Raw genomic sequence first — 7,921 nt, 5'->3', positions numbered from 1 at the left:
GCGTCCTGCTCCTGCGGCGCCCTGCCTTGCCCGAGCCCGCTGCGCACCTACCCCCAGCGCCGGCGGCGTGGGGCTGCCCCTGCCATGTTTATGTGGCCACGCGGCCCCCGGGCGCACGCGCTGAGGCTCAGGTGCCGCGGCCGGGCTTTCCCGGGGCTCTCTGCCTTCCCATTGGCTGGGCCCACAAACCCGGGGGGGGGGGTGCTTTGTGGCGTCACAGAGGGCTGCGTTCCACGTGCCCCCTCCCGCCTCAAGCCGGGGCAGGGAGGCTGGGCGCAGAGGGGAAGGGAGAGTTGGTGAAGGCTTATGCTTTTCTGGAGTTGGGAGGCGGGTTGTAGGCCAAACCGTTGGGTTTCCAAGAGGAATGCAAAACTCTAAAAAACTCTTGGTTCTTTTATTAAACCAAGTGGAAAATAGCAAGAAAATGATGCAAGCTTTCGGGCACACACGGCCTTCTTGAGGCTGAGGGAAAATCCAAGATAATAAAAGTCCACTTAGGTAGAAAATAAATATCATTTGGGTTTCAAGGAACTCAGCATTGGCTCAGATCAAGTCTAGGGAGCATCTGAAGTCCCAGATGTAAGTCTGGGAGTCTGGAGTATCTGGGGGCACCTGAATCCCAAGACCTGCGGGGCTTGGACCTGCACCTAGGACGCCTGCCAATGGGTTTGGGAGCATGTGAAGTCTCAGGGTGAGAGCCTGGGGTGGAGGATGCTCACTGGTTGTAGCACCATATGTGGTGTCTAGAACGATTGAGTTCTGCCTGCTCAATCATTACAGTTTTTGGAACGACAGAGTTCTGCTCAGTTGATATGGTTTGGCTGATTTGACCTGGAACACAAAATATATTCTTAAAAAAAAAAAAATCAATATTTATTTTTCTGACAAGGGCTCAGAAGCCAAGAGAAGCCTAGTCAGGCCTGTTCATTAAAAAATGGTTACCAGCAGACTGTGTGCACCTGAAAAAGGGTGTTTGTGCCCAATAGATTGCAAAGAACAATTTTTCCAACTATTTAGTTGGTCTAATAAAAGGTATCACATCTTCCCAAAGAACCTTGTCAGCCTGTGTCCTTAGGCCGACACAGCTACAACCAACAACCTTAAAAATATTAATGAACCTTGGGGAAAGGGATCACCATTAAAACGTGCTCCTTTGGCAGGCTCTGGTAGAGCTAGGGTTAGCCCCGCAACAAGTTAACCATTGCTTAGCCAAGCTGCATCTGCTAGAGCCCACAAGGTATATGGGAATTGAGAAGATTCATTGTGTTCCAGACTTGGGCTCGACACTGAAAATGACCCTGTAACAGTTGCCCTGCGCCTGCTTGCTTACCTCTGCCTGTTTTCAGAATCAAAATAAGTTTTCACAGGTGTTACCGTTGTATTTCCTCTGCTGGATTATGCTTCTGATGCAGCACCTGGCCCCTAGCTCCTAAAACAGGGTTGGCAAGCTCACCTGGCCCCATAGGCCAGATCAATGGTGCCTGGCCTAATGCAGTGCATGTAACACTCATCTGACCAATCCAGGACACCAGCTCAGTTGGGTGCCATGGGCACCGCAGCCTGGGACCTGGCCGGAATGTGGCACAGAGCTGACTGATGCAACATGTGGGTCAATGACACAACATCAAGGGCCATGCTATGGGGCTCCATGGGCTGGATCTGTCCCATGTACTGTATGTTTGACATCACTGTCCTAAAAGAAACAGGTGATATTAGTAAAATTTAGGGACAAAAAAAGAGTTCTTACAAAGATGTAACTAGTGTCCTGAGTCCAACATGAACTCTGTACCTATTCTGAACTTGTTGCAGGATGAGAGTTAGAACTGGAATTTGGCCTGTGTTTGATGAGGCTGAGAAGGGAAAAAAAAGTTTGAAGTTATAGGAAAAAATAAAAACTTCTCTACCCTTGTAAATGGAGCATATTTCTTTTAAGTGAAAAACAAACAGTGGATTTTTTACAAATTAGTTTTCAAAGTGGAAGCATGATTTCTCAACCTCAATTTCTCCATCCTCTTTAATAGAAAGAAGGATACTATTATGAGGCATGTCCATCACTAATTCTATTGAGAGTAGTAAAGATAAGTTCACAGATAAATTTCTGCAGCCTTAGAGCCTAATCCTGTGAACTTTTATGCACATACCTGTCTTTATACGCAAGTTCAGTGACACTGAATATACGTTTCATGTTAATCACATCTATCAGTGATTCTAGAATCAAGGCCCACTGTACACAACAGAGAAAACTGATGGTAAGTGTCGTACATAATTACTGCAGAAAAGTGTTTTTCTTCTTTTATGGCAATCTTGGTTGCTTATTTTAACTATGGTAAGTACCACATTTTCAGAAAGAAGTGTGTTCAGTTTTCAGACAGAATCTCTCGTGTGTGAAAAGATGTTGAGGGCTCTTTTATTTAAACTCCACCCCCCAAAAAACCCAGAAAAATGCAAAGAATTAAAAGAGGATACAAAAACCACAAAGACACTACAACTAACCATTTGTCTGGCAAAGCCTCTATTAGCATCAACAAAAATCCTATTGTTTGCAAAATAAAGAAAATACAAAACATGAACTGAATGTGTAAGATGATGTGGTGCTGTTTTCCTTGTGTGGAGATAGCTCCTTAACCCAGCCACTACTAGATTTGCCAAGTTGCACTAGGATGAAATTTGAATAGTCCTTTCAGTTTTCACTGTTTCTATTCAGTGCCTTACTTAATTCACTCTACTGCCACATAGGAGGGCTATAACCAGCAGCAGAGGCACTGGTGGAGCTAATCACTCTAGAAGAGAACTCAACAGGTATATATACTGCAATTGAAAGTTTGAGTGAAGCATGTGTAAGCATAATCATCTAGTTTTCATTTAGCTAACACCAATAAAGCAGCAGCTGTATGGACTAACATGGGCTAACAATCCAAGTAGATACATGCGCTCCCCAGCTCACTTCAGCAGTCTGCATTACAGTTCATGTTGTAACATTTCTACTGCCATTTCCCTTTGTAAAGCTAGCAACAGTATGCCTATTCAAGTTAGATTCACATCTTCCGCTGCAGTGTAGACATACCCACAAAGACAGGGTAGATAAGAATAGAGTAGCAGACTCCATTAGAGAAGCTAGAAGACTAGAGGAGAAAATAGTGTAAAACTTCCCACAAGCAGGCCAATCTGGGGTATTTTGGGAGGATTAAAAAGCAGTTTTCTTTCTTTCTCAGCAACCAGAAGAATAGTTATTAGACTCCTGATGATAACTGAAGGGAGAGGCAAAAGAATGAAAAAACATTGACCTTATGCTCTCCTCTTCCAGCAGTTTAGGGAAGAGCTGGATTTAGCTTGTCACACCTGCACATTGTCTCTCAGACTTGAGAATACTCAATTTTAATATCAGTTCTGGCTAAAATTAATCCTCTGACTACTAGCTGTTTGGTAAAATTTCCATCACCCATATGTGAATGAACAGAAGTGAAAGTGTAATGTTGAAAAGGCAGGTAGAAACAGTAAGGTGAAGCAGAGAGAGAAGAGTATGTGATAAGTTTGTGAGAGAGAATTGTTAAAGAGAATAAGTAAAGAACAGAATGTAGTGAGAGAAATGTGAGAGGGAGTAAAAATAACAGACAAAATGACACTTAAGACACTACAAAATACAACGTTAAAATAGTGAATACAGCTCATAAGGGAAAGAAGGTAACATAGCAGGAAGTTATTTAAAAATCCAGTAGAATTGATTGTAATTGTAACATTGTCGCAGAGCATCCTGCAAACAATAGGAAAGTATTATTGCTTTAAATTACTTGGATCCATGCTCACATTGGACTTCACATCAGTACCTTGTACCTACCAGAGAAACTGATGAGCCAATCAGCAGACCAAATTCACTGAATCCCTGTCATAGGGCCACTGACAACTAGGTTGTGTGTCACCATACATCTTTCAAGCTGTTGGCTTGACACTTCGAATTATGCAGCAAAACATCAAGGGTTTGTTGACAGACAACCACAGTGTACTTACCTGTCAACATAACATTGACATCATCTGCTTACAAGCTACAGTGAAGGTTAAGAGGCTTGGAGTTGTCAAGTGAGCGGATTTGACGTGCTAATCACCTTTGCCCAAGTATAGTTGTGGTGGTTATGTTTTTTCTGGTATCATAGTGTGGCGGAGCACCTTTGGGGTGCTCGCTACTTGAGGGCTCTCATGGGCTCCATTGGGAGCCTGCTTTAGAGCAGCAGCTGGGGAAACCTTCCCCTGGTACCATTTAAAGTGGGGAGGTGTGTGGCACAGCCCAGAGGGTGCCTGCCACTTCAAGATCAGAGCCAAGCAGCCAGCAGGTGCTTGCCTGAGGCAGCCATTTTAGATCACTGGCTGCCTATATAAATGGCTCAGTTCCCTGCTGGCTTGGAAGGTAGTAACATCATCTGGCTGCAAGGCTCCATAACATCTTAATTAAGTAAGAACAAGGCATAGCAGACGAGTCAGTTGGGGGGCGTGCCCAAAGGCAAGTGGGGAACCTAGCACTGTGGCTAGGCAGGGGGTCCCACATTGCCACATGTAGATGATACCATGCTGTCATCATGAACTTATGCACAGTTGTAGGGTAGAGGTCTTTAAATCACAGACGTATATGAGCTATTCCAAATTAGCATCAGAAAATAAGCCCTGCCAGATCTGGGTCAACCAGCCATTTACACAGACACATGATAGTCATCTTGCTGTCTAGGGCTATTCAGAATGAAATACAAATGGAAAGAAGAGGGAGAGAACATACAGAAGTGATGTTGCTCTCATCCATGCTGCCAATCAACACACTCCACTTCATTTGGTCAGATGGACACACAATTATCTACTTGAACTAGACAACTCCAGCTGAGGATACTAGATAACTTTTCACCTACCTGACACAGACTATCACTTATCCATACTGGCCTTAAACTCCTGGTCAATGCACATGCTAGATAGATTCCTTTAAATCACAGGAAAGGAATATTTTTTTCACTTTGGATAGATAGTTTAGTTCCTATGGTTATGGGTAAAAATTAGGGCTATGCAAAATTTTGCTGTTTTGTTCCAACACTGTTTTGACTAATTTTGAGGTTGAAACAGCAAAACTGCAACGAAACAAAGGCTGTCGAAGTAGCCTCGAAACAAAATGAGGCTAGTCCAAATGTTTTGAAAGGCTAAACATTTCAGCCATAGGCTGGGGATGAGAAGTCAGCCCAGCTGGGCTGACTTTCCATCCCCAGCGCAAGATCCGGCAGGGAATGGGGGCTTCAGCCCAGCTGAGCTGCTTTCCTCATCCCCCAGTGTGATGTAGCATGGGGGATGGGAAAGCAGCCCAGCTGAGCTGCCTCCTGCCCCCAGCGTGATCTAGTGCGGGGGATGCAGAAGCAGCCCAGCTGGACTGCCTCCCACCCCCAGCACAATCTAGCGCAGGGGATGGGAAAGCAGCCCAGCTGGGCTGACTCCCAGACCCTGGCCCGATCTAGCACTGGGGATGGGAAGTCAGCACAGCTGGGCTGACTTCCCATCCCCATTGAAACTTCAAAATAGTGTCAAAACAGCCTTTCCGTTTCGATGGAACGGAATGGAACAGCTGTTTCGAATCAAAATTAAATTTGAAACGGAACGCTGTTCCGTCGAACCGTCAAAACTCAAGGTGAAACAGAACAGTGCTGTTTCGCACAGCCCTAGTAAAAATGTCAAGCCACAGTTATAACAAAGAACAATTTAATTAGCCAGCCTTCATTTTCCAAGCAGGAGCATTGTTTCCATTTTAGTGGCCTAAGAGTTTATAAGGAGTATAGGATCTCAGAAGGATCTAAACACAGAAGGAGGATAGGATCACAAGACGCAGGAGGTGATAGTGCCTCTTTACTTGGCACTGGTTAGGCCTCTTCTGGCATGGTTTGTGCAGTTCTGGGCTCCACATTTTCAAAAGGACATGGGGAAGTTAGAGGGGGTCAAGAGGTGGGCAACAAAGATAATAAAGGCTTTGAAAAGCAAGTCATATGAGGAGAGACTGAAGGAGTTAGGCATGTTCAGCTTGCAGAAAAGGCACTTAAGAGGGGACATGATAGCAGTCAAATACCTGAAGGGCTGCCATAAAGAAGGAAAACATCTTTTCTCTTTTGCTGCAGAGAGGACATGGACAAATGGCTTGAAATTGCAGCAAAATTAGTTTATTGGGAAAATCTCACTGTTAGAACAGTGAGGCAGTGTAATAGACTGCCTAGGGAAGTTACAGACTCTCCATCACTGAAGGTGTTTAAGAAAAGGCCACTGGTCAGGGATGATCTAGGTGTAGCTATGACTGGCTATTTCCCATGCTTCTGGGCTTTGTTGGTTGTCTCTGTTCTTCTCTCCTCTCCCACCCCCACACACTTTTTTTTTCTTCTTTATACATCAGGGTGTTTTGAAGCCTTCCCAGAGGCACTGGCTGTTGGGTACAGCCAAGGTTTGGGACTTTGGGGTATGCCAATGCTCCTGCTTGGACCAAAGCTGGAGGTTCCTGGCTAGAGGGTCTTGCCCCACTGCTCAGGGTCAGACTGATCATCGTATTTGGGATCAGGAAGGAATTTTAACCCATGGTCAGATTTGTATGGACTGGGGGGTTTTGTCTTCCTCTACAGCAGGGAGGAGCATGGCCCTCTAACCCTGGACCTCTTGAGCATTTATTGACAACATTTTATAGAAGCAAGACATTGGCTCTTGTGGTTTTCCTGCTTTACCTGTGGCAGGTTAGGATGTTAGGTCTATGTTGCGTCAGGGTTATGTGTTACGCAGAGTTTACGTTATGGTTTGGATGGGATGATCTGGATAGGGATGATCCTGCCTAAAGCAGGGGGTTGGACTAGATGACCTCTGGAAGTCCCTTCCAGCAATACTTCTCTATGATGCCATAACTCTAGGTAAGGATATTATTTTTGTTACAAGCCTAGTCTCCTATGGCCTTCACTCAGAATACTACAACCTCCAAATGTTTACACCTGAAAATTCTGTATCACTGCACCTTTTGGGCCAACAGAGTAGCTGCTGATCAATATTGGAGGAGGTTTTCATAGGTTGCTTCAGGAGTATCTAGTCACCCTCACTCCTCTTCATGCTTGGTGAATGAACTTTATTGTATACTAGCAAATTGCTCATCAGGAATGACAGGGGAAGGGGAGCTGGCAGGGATGGAGCCCCACATCCAGCCCTGCACCCCACTTCCCCCCTGGTTTAGGTCTGACCCTGTCCCTCCTTTCCTCCTCTCTGCTTCAGGTCCGACCCCACTCCACCCCACTTTGGGTCCGCCCCTCTCCCTGCCTCAGTTCAGGTCTGATCCCACTCCACCCCCTCCACCCACTTTGGGTCTGACCCCGCTCCCCACCCTGCTTCAGGTCCCCCCCTCCTCCTCCCCCCGCTCCGTTTGGGTCCGACCTTGCTCCTCTTCCTCCCCGCTTTCGGGTCCGACCCCGCTATGACAGAGGGGCTCCCACTTTAAAAGGAGCGGGGCTAGCTGAGAAAAAGTGCTTGTGCAAAATTATTTTTTTTGCCTCTGTGGAGGTGGGGCAGAGGGAATCGCCACACTGGAGGCTGCAGGAAGAGGTGGGGCCAGCAGAGGGGAGCCTGCCTTTCTTCAGCTGGCCCTGCTGCTTGTAAAGTGCTCATGCCAATTTATTTTTTTTGTCGCGTAAAGGTGGGGCGGAGGGAGCCGCCACACCTGAGGCTGCAGGAGGCGGCGGCGCCAGCAGAGCTCCCATTTTAACTCAGCCAATTGGCACATGTGCAGTTGGGCAAAAGTGTTACAGACAGACAGATAGGCAGACTAAGCCTTTTATTATATTAAATAATTAACAACCCATGAATTAACTCATTTCATATTCATTTAAAGGTGTCCTCTTTACTTCTCTTTACTAAGCCACAAGAAACTCTTGCTGTAGATGCC

This window comes from Alligator sinensis, unplaced genomic scaffold, assembly GCF_000455745.1.
Source record: "Alligator sinensis unplaced genomic scaffold, ASM45574v1 scaffold117_1, whole genome shotgun sequence".
Classification (NCBI taxonomy): domain Eukaryota; kingdom Metazoa; phylum Chordata; order Crocodylia; family Alligatoridae; genus Alligator; species Alligator sinensis.
Note: the sequence above shows the minus strand (reverse complement) of the source record.